Consider the following 20,657-nt stretch of genomic DNA (forward strand, 5'->3'; position numbering starts at 1 on the left):
AAGGGAGACTACGATTCTGGGACTTCCCTGGTGATGAAGTGGTTAAGAATTTGCCTGCCAATGCAGGGGACACGGGTTCGATCCCCGGTCCGGGAAGATCCCATGTGCCATGGAGCAACTAAGCCAGGGGACCACAGCTACTGAGCCTGTGCACCACAACTACTGAAGCCAGTGTGCCTTGAGTCCGTGCGCCATTTATTTTTTGGAGAATAAAACCACCTCTGAGTGATTAAAATTTAGACCAGCTAGTCAAAATGCTTTATCACCTGTTCTTCTAAAACACTGATCAACGGAACAAGTTTTACTAGGGATAACAGTGTAATTGTATTCTGGAGTTCATATCGGCAATATGGTTTATGACCTTGATGCTGGATCAGGACATTTCAATGGTATAACTGCTATTAATTGTCTGTTTGTTCAATGATTAAAGTCTCACGTGATCTGAGTTCAGACTGGAGTCATCCTGGTTGCTTTCTATCTATTGCAGATTTCTTCCAGTATGAAAGGACAAGAGCAATACGGCTTACTTTACAAAATGTCTTCAAACTAAATGATGACATAATCTACATTCAATTAATTTATGCATACCCTACTGTAGAACCGGGTTTGTTACCGTGGCAGAGCCTGGTAATTACGTAAAACTGAAACCTTTATCTGCACTGGTTCAAGTCCTCTTCCTAAGAATATGTTTATAATCAACATTCTTTCACAAATGACCCAATTTAATTGACCAGAGCATTCCTCATATTAACTAAATGGAAAATCCTAGGCTGTATACAAATCCAGAAAGGGCCAACAATCATCAGCCCCCATGGATTATTACAGCCCATTGCTGAGGCATTCAAATTACTTATTAAAGAACCACTATGTCCATCAACATCATCAATTTATATATTATTGCCCCAATGCTAGCCTTAACCCTGGCTCTCACAACATGAATTCCTCTTCCCATATCTTATCCACTAATTAATATAAATGTAGGCATACTATTTATATTAGCCATATCACAGCTAGCCATTTATTCCATCCTCAGATCTGGATGGGCTTCACATTCAAAATACTCGCTCACTGGAGCTCTAGGGACAGTAGCACACAATCTCATATGAAGTAATGTAGCAGTTATTCTATTCTCAGTCTTACTGATAAATGGATCATTTACAATTTTAACAGTAATTATTACACGAGAACACCTATGACTAATTTTCTCCTGACCCCTACCCAGAATTTGATTATCTCCGCAGTAGCAGAAATCCAATGAAGCCCCACTTGATTTAACAGAAGTAGAATCAAAACCTGTATATGTCTTCAACATAGAAAATGTAGCAGGCCCATTCACCCGGTCCTTCCTAGAGAATATGTCAATTTCCTTATAATAAACATTTCCACAGCAATCTATTTTTAGGAGCATTGGACAATCCCTAGGTGCCAGAATTATATACAGCCCAAGTCATCATTAAAACACATCTAACAACCTCCTTTCTATGAATTTGAGCATCCTACCCAGAAGTTTGATATGATTAACGTCTACATCTCTTATAAAAAGTTTTTTTACTACTAACATTAGCCCTATGTATATGAGAGTTTTCACTACCTGTCATCATACCAGGCAACCCACCACAAACTTAAGAAATATGTCTGACAAAAGAGTTACTTTGATAGAGTAAATCATAGAGGTTTCAATGCTCTTATTCCTGGAATTGAATTCTTCCTAAGAATTTTACATTCTCCATGCTACCACTTTACACCACATGCTATATAGTAAGGTTCTCTAAGTAAGCTTCAGGCCCATACCCCCAAAATGTTGTCGTATATCCCTCCTGAACTAATAAACTCTCATTGTTTTTACTATCATTCTACTGACCATTTTCTCAGGAAATATAATTCTATAACAAGCTCACACTGGTTAATGGTAGCCCCGTTCTAATAAAAAACACGAACCCATAAGCTACAGAAGCATCCAACAAATATTTCCTAAAAAATTCCACCGTATCAATACTACGTATAATGGCTATTATCATTAATCTAATATACTCTGGTCAAAGAACACAAAGAAAAACAAAAATCTTTAATCCAGCAGCAGCCACCCTCATGACAATCGCCCTTGACACAAAAGTAGGACTTTCCCCATTTCACTTCTGAGTGCCTGAAGTCACACAAGGCATCCCATGAACAGCAGGCCTGATGCTATCAGCCTGACAAAATTTCCCCCCTGTCAGTTTAATATCACATGTCACCATCCATCAAGCTAAATATACTATTAATCATAGTGATATTATAAATCATAGCTGGAGGCTGAGGCAGACTTAGCCATACTCACCTGGAAAAAATTACACCCTCCTCCTCAATTGCCCATATAGGATGAATAACAGCTATTATAAAGTATATTCCAATTATAACAATCCTAAACATACTAATTTATATCATAACAACACTCTCTTCTTCTTATTTATGCCCAGATCTTGTACTACAAGAGTATCATTATCACACACATGAGATAAAACACCTCCCATCACAATCCTTCTCCTCACCATTATAGTATCATTAGGACATCACCCATCACTGTCAGGGTTTTTACCCAAATGAGTAATTATCCAAGAGATAACAAAAATGATAACATCATTCTACCAACACTAATAGCCATCATAGCAGTCCTCAGCATATATTTCTACTTGCAGCTAACATACTCCACATCACTAACTATGTTCCCTTCATTAAACAACACAAAAATAAAACAATTTGAACATACAAAGAAATAACCTTCCTATCATTACCAATCATAATATCCACACGATTACTACACATAACACCCATTCTATCGGTGCTGGACTAGGAATATAGGTTAGTTCAGACCAAGAGCTTTCATAACCCTAAACAAGTAAAATTTACTTAATGCCTAAAAATAAGGATTGCAAGACTTCATCCTACATCGATTGAATGTAAAGCAAACATTGTAATTAAGCCAAATCTTTACGAGATTGATGAGTTTTAACCCCAGGAAACTTTAGTTAACAGGCAAATCCTCTAGTCAACTGGCTTCAGTCTGCTTCTCCTTCATCTGAGAAAGAAAAAAAGAGAAAAAAGACAGGAAAATCTCTGGCAGAATTGAAGCTGCTTCTTTGAAATTACAATTCAATTTGTTGATTCACCACAGGGTTTGCGAGAAAGAGGGCTCAATCTCTGTCTTTACATTTACAGTCTAATGCTAGCTCAGTCTTTTTACCTCTGTTCATACACTGCTGATTATTTTCAACAAATCACAAAGTTATCAGCATTTTATATTTACTATTTGGTGCTTGACCTGGAGTAGCAGGCAGCACCTTAAGTATATTAATCCAGGCTGAGCTATGCTAACCTGGAGCGCTACTTGGAGATGTCCAAATCTGCAAGGTAGTCATAACAGTCCCTGCACTTGTAATAATTTTCTTTATAGTTATACCCATTATGATTGCAGGGTTTGAAAACTGACTTGGGCCACTAATAACTCGGACACCTGAAGTAGCATTTCCCCGAATAAGTCATATAAACTTTTGACTACTACCCCTATCATTCTTACTCCTACTCATATCACCAATAGTAGAAGCTGGTTCTGGTACCAGTGGAACTGTGTATTCAGCTCTAGCTTGCAATCTGGCCCACGCAGGAGCCTCTGTCGACCTAACCATTTCCTCCTTACATTTAGCAGGTGTCTCTTCAATTCTTCGTGCTATTACTTTTATTACTATAGTCTTTAATACAAAACCAGCAGTCACATCCCAATACCAAACACCATTATTTGTTTAATCTTCCCCAACTATAGCCATCTTAATATAATTACCAATGTCAGTCCGAGCAGCCAGAATTGCCATACTGTTAAGAGACAGAAATCTCAACACTACGTTCTTTGACCCTGCAGGAGGAGACCGAATCCTATACCAACACCTGTTTTGATTCTTTGGTCACCCTGAAGTCAGTATTCATGGCCTACCAGGGTTTGTTATAAAGTCACATATCATTACATACTATTTAGGACAAAAAGTGCCTTTCAGCTATTTGGGAATAGTGAGTCATGTCCACTGGCTTTTTAGGATTTCTCTTGTGGGCCCATCATATGTTTACCATAGGGATAGCTGTCAACTCGGGAGAATACTTTGCATCAGCTACCGTAATTACTTCTATCCCTACAGGAGTAAAAGTATCTAGTTGATTAGCAACTCTCTCTTTAATTTTTCTTTTTCTTTTTTTTGGCTGCATTGGGTCTTGGTTGCTGCACGTGGGCTTTCTCTGCTTGTGGTGAGCGGCAGCTACTCTTCGTTGCAGTGCACGGTCTTTTCATTGCAGTGGCTTCTCTTGTTGCAGAGCACAGGCTCTGGCGCGCGGGCTCAGTAGTTGTGGCTCGCGGGCTCTAGAGGGCAGGCTCAGTAGTTGTAGCGCACGGGCTTTTTGCTCCACGGCATGTGGAATCTTCTGGGAACGGGGATTGAACCCACTTCCCCTGCATTTGCAGGCGAATTATTAACCACTGCGTCACCAGGGAAGTCCCTAATTAGCAACTCTTCACGGAGGTAATATTATATGACCTCCCACTCTACTATGAGTTTTAGGCTTTAGTTTTCCTTTTTACAGTAGGTGGTTTGACAGGAGTCATCTTAACCAACTTATCCCCAGACATTGTCCTCCAAGATACATACTATGTAGTAGCACACTTCCATGACGTAATGTCCATGGGAGCAGGCTTCACTATTAGAGGAGGCTTCCTACACTGATTCCCACTATTATCAGCTTATGCACTTAACTCAGCAGTAGCAAAAACTCACTTCACAGGTATATTTGTAGTAGTAACTATGACTTCCTGCAGCAATTCCTTGGCCTCTCAGGGAGGTTACTACATTACTCTGAGTACCCTGAGGCACACACAACATCAAATATTTTGTCTTTAGGCTCATTCATCTCAGTAGCAGCGGTAATGCTAATAATCTTCATACTGTGAAAAACATTTATGTCCAAACCAGAAGTCTCATCAGTAGAAACTGCTACTCCTCACCTAGAATGGTTACACGGATGCCCTCCACATATCCTATGTTTCAAGATCCTACTTAGGTAAATGTAAAATAAGGAAGGACTTTTCAAGCAGTTTGAAGCCAAAAGCATAAGAATTATGCCTTTCTCAATAAGTGAGATAAAAGTAAAAATTGATGTAAAATTTTCAAAGTTAAATTATAGGCTAAAATAGTGTATATCACGAAGGCATATCAATTTCATCTAGGCTCTCAAGATACAACATCACCGATTATGGAAGAACTTTTACATTTTCATCACACACATTAATAGTGATTTTTAAAAGAAGTTCTCTAGTCCTCTATATTATTTCACTAATATTGACAATTAAACTAACTCATATATGTACAATTGATGCACAGGTAGAGAAAATGTGAAAAATTTACCAGCCATTATTGTAATCTTAGCTGCCCTATCATCATTGTGAATCCTTTACATGATACACGAAATCAATAACTCTTCCCAAACCATAAAAACTATGGGTCAGCAATGATACTGAAGCTACAAATACACAGATTATGAAGATTTAAATGTTGACGCCTCTGTAATCCCCACATCAGAGCTAAAACCAGGAGAAGAATGACTAATAGAAGTCAACAACCCAGCAGTATAGAGATAGTCATTGAATATTAGTTTCATCTGAAATTGTTGTACACTCCTGAGCTGTTCCTTCTTAGGCCTAAAAAGAGCTGCTATCCCAGGACGCCTAAATTAAAGAATCTTAATACCGACAGGACCAGGCCTATGTTGTGGACAATGGTCAGTAGAGGTCGTTTTCCTGAGCTCAAAGACAGGACAGAGGGATATGGCTGAGATATGGGGCGAATCTGGAGCCCATGGGGATGTACTGTCCGAGCTCCAGGATAGGAATGGGCCTCTGGGGTCCCAGGCCACCCACCGCACCCTCCCGAGCAGGATCTTGGCAACATTCCCTGTCAGTGATGAGGCAGCCCCAGCACTTGTCATACCCCAATGCTGTGTCCTATGTGGGTCCCATGCCTTGGGACCACACCCACACTCTGCAGGTCCATGCTGCAGGGTCCTTCGTGCCTCAGGAGTAGAGACCACACAGCAAGCAGTTCCCTCCCCAACGAGCGGGGGGGGGGGGGGGAGAGCAGGGGCACCAGGGGAATCTCACTCAGACAACAACACCCCAGGGGTGCCAGCGGGGCTAGTGATGATGCAGATGAGGCCCAGGCCAAGAGATGGAACCAGAGGACCCAAAGGCAGCTGGTCAGGTCCTGGCTCATCTGCACCCCGGACCCCTTTGTCCCTCATACACCCCCTTCCTCATACACCCTCTCCTTAAATGCAGATCCTTCAGATGCAAACAGGCAGAGCTTCAGACTGAAAGTCAGCTCTTCCAAAGTGACCCATCAGCAAACACTGCAGGATTCCACTCCAGTGGGTGCCCTGGAGCCGACACCTCAGGGACTGAAGTGGATATCGGTGCCAGGGGCAGTGGGAGGGAACGGGGAGTGAGACTTGCATGGTTGTGGGATTTTGGTTTTGCAAGATGAAAAGTTCTAGGAATGGTGGTGACGGCTCCACGAGAAAGTGAATAGATCTGATGCCTCAGAAACGTGCACTTAAAATGGTGACGATGGTAAAGGGTATGTGACGTGTGTTTTATTTCACTTAAAATAAATTCTTAAAATAATGTCTTGTTAATTGGGATTCCATTTCGACTCTCCCTCATCACAAATGTCGGAGGCCCAGACACAGTTCCCTATCTTAGGGGCCATCACGGTACCCTCACATGGCACATGGGAGACCATTCTTGGGGGGGAGCTAGTCTGTGCTCACCTGACCTCTGTCCAGGGGGACCCAGGCAGTGGTGACCCCCATAGATTAGACATATGATATGCTATGATATTAATATGATACCACCAAGCATTGTCACTTACCAAACACAGAGCAGCAACCCACTCAAACATGCCTGACCTCATATGAATGTGAGAAGATTAAGAGAAGAAAAGGTACCACAGGTTAATCAGGGCAACACCCTTAATGCAGAGGTTGGAAATCTCAAAGGGGAAAAGAAACACTGCAGGCAAACAGCACATATGGGGTCTCCCCGTACATGTGATCCTGACCCATGCAGATCCTGACCCATGCAGATGAGACCCACACAATCCCCACACCCTTTACCTGGGGTCACACATCCACACTCACCACGGTGACCCCACCTCCCCAGACCCTGCACCTAAAGTCACACGTTCTCTCTCAACAGGTGACCCATCGTACCCAGACCCTTACACCTGAGTCACATGTCCACAGTCCCAGAGTCAACCGCCCTCCCCAGACTCCCCCACCTGGGGTCACACGTGCACAGTGTCCAGGGTGACCTCACCTCCCCAGACCCTGCACCTGGGGGACATGTCCCCTTGGTCGGGACACCATGGCTCTGCTGGTGGCTCCCCTAATGTGGAAACAAGCTGTGTTCCTGGGACCTCCTGGGATGGGAAAAAATGGCAGGTGGGTCTCCTCTGCCCACACTTGTCCCAGAGAAGTCCTCCTCTTTTCCCTTTGGTTCTGTTGATTTTACCTCTTTTAAAAGCTTTCATGCTAGAGGTGAACACACTTCCTTGGTTCTGGCAGGCTCAGTCCTTTCTTGTCTCACATACTTGTTGAGATAACTCACAGGACAGCAGGGCTGAAAGCCGAGGGGCAGCTCTGGACGCTTCTGAGTACGGACGGTAGACTGGAAGGAGAGCTCAGCAGCAGCCTCAGCTGTTACCCATTGGCCTTTTGCCCGAGCTGCGTGCCCTGCAATCAATTCACCAGCTAAACCTGCCTCCCTACGCACCATGCACGTGCTGGTGAATTGGAATTATTGCCAGGTAGCCCCCTGCGGATTCTCCACAAGACCCAGGGAAGGTGAACCTTGCAGGGATTAAGACTAAGGCCTCGACCATAGCACTGACCCTTGGGAGGACCAGGTAACCACACTCAGAAGAGAGGCTGTTACTTAGACAAGCCCACCTCAGCCCCAGACCCCAGACATCTAAGCACTGACCTTCAGATGCAGGCACGGAGCTTCCCAGTACTGAGGCCAGGCCGGGTCTCTACCCATGTTCCCATAGTCCTAGCGTGCACAGAAAATGGTCAGGTCTAAATCTTCTTATTATAGACAACACATGGTCAGCTCTAAGCATAATCAGTAGACAGGACATGCAGAGGTCTAAATCTACCGTGTAGACAGAACTTGATCATGTTTAAAGTAGCTTAGGGCTGATCTCATAGGAGGTACAGATCACACACATGGGTCTCTCATCTTTGGACACCCACCTCAGGAAACTGAAAAAAATCTTTGTCATTAAACATTTCAACAGGTAAAACAGAAATGTTACCAATATCTCTGGTCACCTGATGGTCAGGATCCACGGGTGAGCCATGAACTTCTTAGAGTGCAGCCCAGTCTGCTGCCAGGATAGACAAGAAGTGGCCTGATTCCAGCCTCCCAGGTTTCCAGAAGGAGGCGGCCGCACTGGAAGCCCAGGCAGGACAGGCCTGCATGGTCCGGGCCGGGAGATCCGGTCTGTCCATTCCGCTGGCCGATTCCGGGCGGGGACCTCAGGGCCGCTGAGAGCCCTGTACTCAGGTCCTGCTTCCCTGCAGCGTGTGCGTGTGTGTCTGCAAGTGCATGTGTGTGTGTGTGTGTAGAGGGGTCGGTGGCTGACGGCTCCCATGGCTCCCGTCCCGGGCACCGCGCTGTCTTCGAGGGGAGGCACGGGGAGAGGTAGGGGCGCAGAAGACTTTGGAGAGGAGAAACCACTGTGGACCTCCTTGCACACTGGCTCGCCCCACCTGGTGACCCGCCTGCACATCGTGGGCTGCATGCCACCCCCCAGCCCCCCACCCCCGAGGGCGGGGTGCCTGCTCTTTCAAAAGCGCAAGCTCTCACATTAATGAGACCCAGTGGGGCTGTCACGCCCACACTCCTGATACTGAGTTTGGCGAGAATGAACCCCCTTGACTGGGGGTCAAGGAGGCTTAACCAAAAAAAAAATGGTTGAGATCGTATATTTTATGTTATGTGTATTTGATCACGATTTTTTTTTTTTTTTTTTTTTGCAGTATGCGGGCCTCTCACTGCTGTGGCCTCTCCCGTTGCGGAGCACAGGCTCCGAACGCGCAGGCTCAGCGGCCATGGCTCACGGGCCCAACCACTCCGCTGCATGTGGGATCTTCCCGGATCGGGGCACGAACCCGCGTCCCCTGCATCGGCAGGCGGACTCTCAACCACTGCGCCACAAGGGAAGCCCCTGACCACAATTTTTAAAACTTTTTTAAAAACAACAGAAAATCGTCCATGAATACCACAAGATGCACAACTTCACTAACAACTGAGGGATTAAAACCATAAGAAAACTACTGTGCACACACCTACCAGAATGGCAGACATGAAGACACAGTATCAAATATCAGCAGAATGTGGAACAATGGAAAGCCTGGTGCGCAGCAGGGGGTGCTACCACTTCTGAAACAATCGGGCCTCAGAGAGCAAAGTCCGTGCACACGGACCCACAGTGTTCCTCTCAGCTGAACACAAACCCCCCCAGCCCTGCACGAGGACACACGGACATGGACTCTGCAGCCACAGGAGCCAAACCTGAAAGAACCTTAAGGCCATCACAAGCGGATGCAGAAATGAACCATGCACGCTGCTATGAAGGAATATTCCACAGCAATGGAGTACATTTTGTTCAAAGGTAGTAAAACTATAAAAATTATTTTTTAAACCAACTATATTCACAAGATGAAAGAATCTATAATTCTGGCACCTAGGGATTGTCGAATGCTCCTAAAAATAGATTGTTGTGGAAATGTTTATTATAAGGAAATTGACATATTCTCTAGGAAGGACGGGGTGAGTGGGCCTGCTACATTATCTACATTGAAGACATACACAGGTTTTGACTCTACTTCTGTTAAATCAAGTGGGGCTTCATTGGATTTCTGCTACTGCGGAGATAATCAAATTCTGGGTAGGGGTCAGGAGAAAATTAGTCATAGGTGTTCTCATGTAATAATTACTGTTGAAAGTGTAAATGATCCATTTGTCAGTAAGACTGAGAATGGAATAACTGCTCCATTACTTCATATGAGATTGTGTGCTACTGTCCCTAGGGCTCCAGTGAGCGAGTATTTTGAATGTGAAGCCCATCCAGATCTGAGGATGGAATAAATGGCTAGCTGTGATATGGCTAATATAAATAGTATGCCTACATTTATATTAATTAGTGGATAAGATATGGGAAGAGGAATTCATGTTGTGAGAGCCAGGGTTAAGGCTAGCATTGGGGCAATAATATATAAATTGATGATGTTGATGGACATAGTGGTTCTTTAATAAGTAATTTGAATGCCTCAGCAATGGGTTGTAATAATCCATGGGGGCTGATGATTTTTGGCCCTTTCTGGATTTGTATATAGCCTAGGATTTTCCACTTAGTTAATATGAGGAATGCTCTGGTCAATTAAATTGTGTAATTTGTGAAAGAATGTTGATTACAAACATATTCTTAGGAAGAGGACTTGAACCAGTGCAGATAAAGGTTTCAGTTTTACATAATTACTGGGCTCTGCCACCATAACAAACCCTGTTCTACAGTAGGGTATGTATAAATTAATTGAATGTAGATTATATCACCATTTAGTTTGCAGACTCTCAGCTCTTCTTCTTCAACATATGCAGTGTCTCACCTTCTGATTACTCTCTGCTCTATCCCAGGTCCACTCCCTTTCCTGATATTATTTTGTTAGCTGTACCTTTGATATAACAACAAAGGTACAGCTAACAAAAACATAAACAATTTGCAGTACATAATTTAAAAAAATGTGTTTCAAAGAAATGTAAATGGAATAAAATGGCAACCCACAAGATGGGAGAAAATATTTGAAAGCCATATATCTGACAAGTGATTTCTATTCAGAATATACAGAGAACTCAAGAAACAGCAAACACCCTGATTCAAAAATGGATAAAAGACTTGAATAGATGGTTCTTCAGAAATATGTACAAATGACTAAGCACTTGAATAGATGCTCCATATCCCTAAATGCATGTTTATAAATTTGTGTGCATGCATACACACAAAAGCACACACACACGTACACATACACAAGCAGAAAACAAGTATTGGTGAGGATGTGAGGGAGTTGGAAGGATTGTGCTGTCAATGGGAATGTAGAATGATACAGCTGTTTTGCAAAAGAGTATGGCAAGTTTTCAGATATTAAAAAATAGAATTACTACATGATTCAGGAATTTTACTATGAGGTATACACAAAGGAATTGAAATCAGGGTCTTAAATATTTGTACTCCAGTATTTAGAGCAGTAATAATCACAGTAGTAAAATATGAAAGGAACCTAAGTGTTCATCCACTAGTTCCTGGATAAGCAAAGTGTGGTATACCCATATAATACAATATTATTCAGTGTTACGAAGGAAAAGATCTAGGAATATGCTACAACATGGAGGGATCTTGAGGAAATTTAGCTACCAAAATGCCATTTTTGTGACTTTTAGTGAGTCATAACAATACAACTACTTATTTCAATTATATGGGGTACTTAGTGTAGTCAAAACCATAGAAATTGGGAGGGTAATGATGCTTTTCAGGGGGTTATGGAACAAAAAGGAAAGTTATATTTAAAGGATATAGAGTTACAGTTTTAAAACGTAGAAAAGAATTAGAAAGATAAATGGCGATGTTGATCGCCCAATAATATGCATGTATTTAATATCACTGAACGGTGCACTTTATAATAATTAACACGCTAGATTTTATGTTATTTGATTTTACCAACATACAAAATTGGGAAAGAATGTAATATCAGGAAAGGAAGTGGCCCTGGGATAGAGCAGAGAGTAATCAGAAGGGTGAGGTACTGCATACGTTGCAGAAGAAGAGCTGAGAGTCTTCATTGGACAGAAGAGACTTTATAAAAAAGAAAAAAAATTACTCTGAGGGTGTATTAAATAGATATCTATGGGTGTACTGCTATCTCCCATGGGTTATCTTAAAGAGTCTTTAATAAAGTCCATAAGGCTTGCTGAGGCTTTTTTAAAAACTGGATTCCCTAGAAGATAATAAGAGGGTGGTACTTAAGTCTACGTCTAGGTTGACAGATTTTGGAGGGAAGACGAACCTGAGAACAGTGGAGGTCCTGAGAGTGTAAGTACATTGAAAGTAGAAAAACAATAATAAAGGGAATTAGGAAAACTTTGGACTTTGAAGGTCATGTATTACTGAGTCAGACCTGAGGTTTCTAAGGAGTTATATACACAGTTGCTCTTTGGATTAGTTGTTGATAAGTGGAAAAACTAGAGTCGTTTCCAAGTGTAGGTAAGATATAATGAGAGGATGGAGGTGGAAAGTAGGGAGGCCCAGAGAAAAGTGGGAAGGTCATATTGGGCCACGATGGTGGTAATATCCCGCAGAACAGATGGTAGGGCAGACTATGAATTCATCTTTCTTATTTCGGCTCCCCACCTCATCCTTAATAATTCTTTGGGAATATTTCATTGCTCTGTGATGCAGGTACAGAATTCGAGTGAGAAGCCTACACCCTCAGTGTCCAGCTGTCTGAGTCCTCAGTGTGCTTCAAATGATGGAGAACTATTGCTTCTTTATGAGAAGAGTTAGTACCTCGTAGCTAAGCTTAAGCTGGAACTTATGCAATATTGATTCCATTTTATATATACTGATGGCATGGAGGTTCCTCCTCTTTTCTTGACCATTATGAAATGAATCTATATTTCTCAATATTTGGGTATATCAGATAAATACATTAAGTAAAGGAATCTTATATATTGCTCCCTGCATAGTTTGCTCTTTCTTGTTTCTCTTTTACCTTTACTAAATTAGGACAGGGAGAGACCTTGAAATGTTCTAATCAGGAGAGATTAGAAGGTACACTTCTACTTGGAAGTGTACCTGTATAGAGTAGAGGGCTCCAGGAAATATCTGAGTATATTCGAATGTCCCTGCGGGAGATCATTAAGAGAGGCAGGATCTGGTACCAGATCAGTGTACTATGACATGTTTGTCAGTCATCTGATGTGAGATTCTCAGAGCCAATCCCATATGGTAGGGCTGCCTGTAGAGTGATGCAGACCCTGTGAAAGCCTCTGATTGCATGTTAAAGATGAAGCTCTGATTTCGGGGAGAAGTTTCTTACCTGACTGAATGTCACCCTTCTGTGGGGATGAGATTCTGTGCTTTTCCTCTCTTGATGACCACTGACTGAAAATCATTAGAGGATCATGTCTAGAAAGCATTCTTTATTTAATTTCTTAAAGAAGCAAACATAGAAAACTTTCAAATTGAGGATCAAGGGGAATGACATCAGTGAAAATGTCAGAGTAGGGAGCTCTGGCTTGTGTCCATACCCAGAAACACTGACATACGTGGTAAAACCTGTCAAAATGATCTTATCAACACATGTAAGTTTTCTTTTCTTTTCACCCTGTAGATTTATCTTTCTTTGAGACTTACCTTACTACAGGATGTGGAGAATAAACAGGGAAGTAGAAACTGTATATCCTGATGAGAGAATCACTAAGTCACATTAACTGTTCTGAGCTATGTCTTACTCACCGTGACTGTAATTAAAACAAACAAACAAACAAAACACTTTTTTTTTTGTAAGTCAGTTCTGACATTTCCTCATTAAAGACAAGGTAACAGATACAGACTTAGATCTACCAGAATTGAGCAAAATTTTGATTGTACCTGTGTTGAATATATGAGCATGACCTGCTACAAATCTTCATTATACTTATTGCCACAACTGACTGTTTCCCTTTTTCCTCTCCTGATATGTTGTATGTAAGGAATGCATAGGACACTAACCCCAGCTGGTCACAGGTAAACTCTGCCACGTGGATTACTGCATGTTTTCCTGCTGGAAGACCACACATTCTTGAGTATCATGCCTGCAGAGTATCTGGGCTCTTCTTTTTTCTGGATAAAGGTTAGATAATCACCTAATTTTATGAGAAATATATAAGTTGTATTTGCATATTCTTCAGCTTTTTATTTATCCATTCTCTTTCAAGTCCTAAGTGCAAGTATTAAAGTGATTTCCAAGAGGGTGGTAAATAAGACAGCTACATTTATGCTCCAAAATTATCAATAAATCATAATACAATTGTAAAGTATTAATGTGTGATTACTATGTAAATACTTAAGTAAATGTAATTTTAGTAATGCTTTGTGGAGAGCTTCAGAATCTAGGTATTAAAAAAAAAGAAGAAGAAGGAGTTCTTGAAACTCTCAGGGAATTATAGAGAAGTCTTTGTGTCTATAAATATCAATCTGAAATAATGCATATTCTCAGAAATAAACTAGGCATAAAATTGTAGGAAAACACTTCATGAAATGAAAGAGCATGTGAGATGGCCATACAAGAAAAAGAATATTCTCAGAGAATAATGAACAGTGTGGAGTTCAGCAGAAGGGTAATACAGATTCAGAGAGTAAAACTTTGGAGAGCCTAATCATGAGCTCCTCATATTTCATCTTTGGAGAGACGGTAGTCATTTGAAATATGATGTTATAAGATGACGTTAACATACTTAAATACTTTCGTTTAGAAATGACCACTTAGAACCAGAATAAATGAAAGAGAACACAAAATTATGTTTCTGTTGATTTTTGAAGATCTCAGGTGAGTTTGATAATTTAAAAATACATGATGTCTTTCACTGCAAAGTAAAGGAGCTGTTACAATGGAGGATTCCTGGACTGAATGTCAATATTATGACATAGTGCGAGTGTGTTTCGTGTTTGGTCATTGCAATCATTGTTGCTTTTGTTGTGGTCATCCATTTACTATGCTTGGTGTCAGGTGATTTAGCTCTCGTCAAAATAAAATACAGTCTGTGTGTGTGAAACAAAAACATACATGATGTCTTGATAAAATTGTATGGAATTTGAGATCTGGAAAAAAGCATTTCTTTTCTGTAATGCTGGGATGCTAATTGGACATTTTTGCAAGAAAGAGATTTCAGGATGCAAATCTTGTGTCTCTAAGGTGGGAAGTCAGTTCACGGCGCAACATTCTATTATACCTGTGTGAGTGGAGAAATATTCTTTGGAAGGAAGAGGTCATGAATCCCTTTTGCATAGTTAGTGGTTTATAGTATACTGAATGAGCAAAATGGATATTTCTGAACTTTAGAAAAAAATAGTATAGTTTTTCTGCATTTATATTATAAAGCTGATGTAAAATATCAAAAATTCTTTATTTTGAAAAACAATGTAATCAATTTGACATAATTCATGTATACTGAACCTGTGGTACACACACAATGAAAACTTACATTCAAAAAATTTTTTGCACTTAAGAAATATTTTCAAGTGTAGTTGATTTACAATGTTGTGGGTTTTTAAAATACATATTTATTGGAGTATAATTGCTTTATAACACTGTATTAGTTTCTGCTTTATAACAAAGTGAATCACCTATATGTATACATATATTCCCCATATCCCCCCGTCTTGAGCCACCCTCCCTATCCCACCCCTGTGGGGGACATAAAGCACCGAGCTGATCTCCCTGTGCTATGCGGCAGCTTACCACTAGCTCTTTTACATTTGGTAGTGTATATATGTCAGTGCTACTCTCTCACTACGTCCCTGTCTCCCCTTCTGCCCTGTGCCCTTATATTCCTACATCTGTGTCTATATTCCTGCCCTGTCGCTAAGTTCGTCAGTACCATTTCTCTAGATTCAATATATATGTGTTAGCGTACGGTATTTGTTTTTCTCTTTCTGACTTACTTCACTCTGTATGACAGACTCTAGGTCCAACCACCTCACTACAAATAACTCAATTTTGTTCCTTTTTATGGCTGAGTAATACTCCATTGTATATATGTGCCACATCTTCTTTATATATTCATCTGTCGATGGACATTTAGGTTGCTTCTCTGTCCTGGCTATTGTAAATAGTGCTACAGTGAACATTGTGGTACATGTATCTTTTTGAATTATGGTTTTGTCTAGATATATGTCCACAAGTGGGATTGCTAGATCATATGGCAACTCTCTTTATAGATTTTTTGAGGAACCTCCATACTGTTTTCCATAGTGGCTGCACCAACTTACATAGCCACCGACAGTGTAGAAGGGTTCCCTTTTCTCCATACCCCCTCCAGCATTTGTTAATTGTAGATTTTTGTAATGATGGCCATTCTGATCAGTGTGAAGTGGTACCTCATTGTAATTTGGATTTGCATTTCTCTAATAATTAGTGATGATGAGCATCTTTTCATGTGCCTATTGGCTAACTGTATGTCTTCTTTGGAGAAGTGTTTATTTAGGTCTTCTACCCATTTTTCCATTGAGTTATTTGTTATTTTGTTATTGAGTTGTATGAGCTGTTTGTATATTTTGGAAATTCAGCCCTTGTCAGTGTCATCATTTGCTAATATGTTCTCCCAGTCCATAGGTTGTATTTTCATTTTGATTATGGTTTCCTTTGCTGTGCAACAGTTTATAAGTTTGATTAGTTCCTGTTTCTTTTTTGCTTTTACAGTAAGTTCCCTACATATGAGCAAGTTCTGTTCCAAAAGTGCGTTTGTAAGTCCAATTTGTTTGTAAGTCCAACAAAGTTACCCTAGGTACCCAATTTACACAGTCGGCTATATGGTATTGTACCATAATAGGTTTATAATACTTTTCACTCAAACAACACATAAAAAACAAACACAGAAAGAAAGAAAACATTTTTAATCTTACAGTACAGTAGCTTGAAAAGTACAGTAATACAGTACAACAGCTGGGATACTCGGGCTGGCATCGAGGGAACAGGCGAGAAGAGTTACTGATTAGAGGAGGGAGAGGAGGTGGGAGAAGGTAGAGGTGAAGGATTATCAGCAGTAGGAGACAGAGGGCAAGCTGCCATTTCACTCATGCCTGACGCTGATGACACAGGTTCTGGTTCCTTGCTGGATTTAATTCTATCTACCCTCTTGAAAAAATGATCCATTGATGCCTGGGTAGTAGCTCTTTTTTTCTCATCATAGATAACAAGGCAGCACTGGATTTCATTCTGAATGGCTGCTGCCACCTTTGGGTACCATTCTAGGTTTGGGTCCTGTGCCTCAAAAACTAACAGTGCTTCCTCAAATAAGATTCCCTTGCCATTTTCTGTGTCGTGAATCTCTTCAGTTCTTCAGTTACTTCTTCTTCCTCCTGTCCCTTTTATCCTTTCTCTGGGCCTCCAGTTCCATCAGTAAGCTCCTCATGTTGCACAGCAAGGAGTTCAATGAAATTGTCCTCTTGCAGATCTAGCTCCAGCTTATCGCTGAGTGATAAGCTCCAGCTTATCACTACGTTGCTGAAGACCTCTTCGGACTTCTGATCTACCTTCTCAAATCCATAAAAATCATGAACAAACTGTGGGCAACGGTTCTTCCAAACCCCATTCGTGGTGACCTCCATACCCTCACACCATGCAAAGTCAATGTCTTTTATGGTCTTGTAGATGTTATAGTCCTTCCAAAGTTGTCCCTAGGTTGTTCCTGATTTGTCACTTACCTTTAGTGCCTGACAAAAAGTGTGACATAAATAATATTTCTTGAAAGTTGCTCTAACTTCCTGGTCCATAGGTTGGAGGAGCAACGTAGTATTCGGTGACATATGCACTCCTGTCACCTTCGCATGGAAGTCATCCATGAATGGGGCGTGGCCCAGAGCATTGTCGAGCAGCAAAAGAATGTTTTGCTGGAACGTCCTTCTCCAAGCAATATTTCTCTACATCTGGGATAAAGTGGTGGCAAAACCTGTCCTGGAACCTGGCCTTTGTAATCCAGGATTTGGGGTTACGCTTCCACGCAACAGGAAGAGAGCCCTTGGCTATGTTTTTAAGGGTTCTCGGTTCTCTGAATGATAAACTAAGAGAGGCTTCAGCTTCAATTCACCGGAAGCATTGCCGCCAAACAACAGTTAGCCTATCCTTTGCTGCTTTACAGCCCGGCATCAACCTTTCCTCCTTACTGATGTAACTTCGGTCTGGCATCCTCTTCCAGTGCAGTTGTGTCTCATCTACATTAAAGACCTGGTTGGGTAAATGCACACCATCATCAATAATTTCTCAGAGTGTTTCCGGAAGTTCCTGGACAGCTATCCTATCTGCACTTGCTGCCTCTCCTCTTACTTTTACATTGTGAAGGTTGGCTCTAGCCTTGAACCGATGAAAGCAGCCATGGCTGGCATTAAAAGATGTGCCCTCTGATTCTTTGCCGTGTTTCTTCTTCAAGTCTTCATAAAGGCTTTTAGCTTTCTCTTGAATCAGCATTAAGCTGAGCAGGACTCAGCACTGATGTTGATCCTGCATCCGCCCACTGAGAACTTTCTCCATCTCCTCCATCACTTTTCCATGCTTCTTCAATATTTTGTCAACATCGTCGGCACAGCAGACTTCACATGTTCCATGATCTTGTCCTTCTTCTTTAGATTCGTGCCAATGATTGAATGATTCATGTTATAAGAATGAGCGATGTCTAACATCTTTTTGCCTCGCTCCACTCTCTCAATTATTTTCACTTTTGTTTCCATCATTATCGCTTGGCGCTTCTTAACAGTACCAGCTACATCACCGCTGCTTTTACGCTTGCTTCCAGACATCTTGGGCTTGTACTCATCTTATACTACTTGTACTCTATACAGTACTGTACACTACACAAAAGCACAACTACTTATAGAGGATGCACACACATGACAATGTATGCCAGACACGTGAACTAACTTATATGATTGATCATGCAAATGGACGTTTGCATCTTTGAAAGTTTGCAACTTGAAGGTTCGTATGTAGGTGACTTACTGTATTTGTACTGCCTAGAGAGAACTACCTAGGAAAACTGTGGTATGATTTATGTCAGAGAATGTTTTGCTTATGTTCTCTTCTAGGAGTTTTAAGGTGTCCTATCTTATATTTAAGCATATATGCTGTTTTGAATTTATTTTTGTGTATGGTGTGAGGGTATGTTCTGACTTCACTGATTTGCATACGGCTGTCCAACTTTCAAAATACCACTTGCTGAAGAGACTGTCTTTTCCCCATTGTATATTCTTGCCTCCTTTGTCGAAGGTTAATCGACCATAGGTGTGTGGGTTTATTTCTGGGTTCTCTATTCCACTCCATTGATCCAAGTATCTCTTTCTGTGCCAATACCATGTGGTTTTGATTACTGTAACTTTGTAGTATTGTCTGAAGTTTAGGAGGGTTATGCCTCCTGCTTTGTTCTTTTTCCTCAGGATTGTGTTGACAGTTCTGACTTTTTATGGTTCCAGATACATTTTAGGATTATTTGTTCTAGTTCTGGGGAAAATGTCATGGGTAATTTGATAGGGTTCACATTAAATCTGTAGATTGCTTTGGGTAGTAGAGCCATTTTAACATTATTAATTCTTCCCATCCAAGAATGTGGGATGTCTTTCCATTTCTTTGAATCATCTTCAGTTTCCTTACTAATGTTTTGTAGTTCTCAACATATATGTCCTTCACCTCCTTGGTGAGGTTTACTCCTAAGTATTTTATTTTTTTGATGCCATTTTAAAAAAAGGATTGCTTGTTTACATTTCCTTTCTGATATTTCATTGTTAGTGTAAAGAAATGTAACCAGGGACTTCCCTGGTGGCTCCGTGGTTGAGAATCCACCTGCCAATACAGGGGACACGGGTTTGAGCCCTGGTGAAGGAAGATTTCACATACCGTGGAGCAACTAAACCTATGTGCCACAACTACTTAGCCTGCACACTAGAGCCCGTGAGCCACAACTACTGAGCCCACGTGCCACAACTACTTAAGCCTGCATGCCTAGAGCCCGTGATCTACAAGAAGAGAAGGCACTGCAATGAGAAGTATGCACACAACAACGAAGACTAGCCCCCACTGGCCACAACTAGAGAAAGCCCGTGCACAGCAATGAAGACCCAATGCAGCCAAAATAAATTTAAAAAAAAAAGAAAAACCAAGAAATGCAACCAATTAATGTATATTAATCTTGTATCCTGCTACTTTGCTGAATTTGTTTATCTGTTCTAGTTGTTTTTGTGTGGAATTCTTAGGGTTACCTTTATATGTATTATCATGTCATCTGCATATAGTGTCAATTTTACCTCTTCCCTTTCAATTTGGTTAGAATTTACTTCTTTTTGTTGTCTGACTGTTGTGGCTAGGACTTCCAATGCTATGTTGAAGAGAAGAGGTGAGAGTGGGCATCCTGTCTTTTTCCAGATTTTAGCAGGAAGGCTTTCAGCTTATGAACATTGAGTATTATTTTGGCTGTGGCTTTGTCATAAATAGCTTTTATTATGTTGAGATATGTTTCCTCTATACCCCCTTTGGTAAGTGTTTTTATCATGAATGGATGTTGCAGTTTTTCATATATTTTTTCGGCATCTATTGAGGTGATCATTTGTTATGTGTTTTTCCTTTGTTGATGGGGTGTATTATGTTGATTGATTTGCATATGTTGAAATACCTTTGTGACACTGGGGTGAATCAAATTTGGTCATGGTGTATGATTCTCTTATGTGTTGTCAGATTCGGTTTTCTAATATTCAGTTGAGAATTTTTGCATCTATATTTATCAA

The sequence above is a fragment of the Grampus griseus genome, assembly GCF_964374135.1.
Source record: "Grampus griseus genome assembly, chromosome: 7".
Classification (NCBI taxonomy): domain Eukaryota; kingdom Metazoa; phylum Chordata; class Mammalia; order Artiodactyla; family Delphinidae; genus Grampus; species Grampus griseus.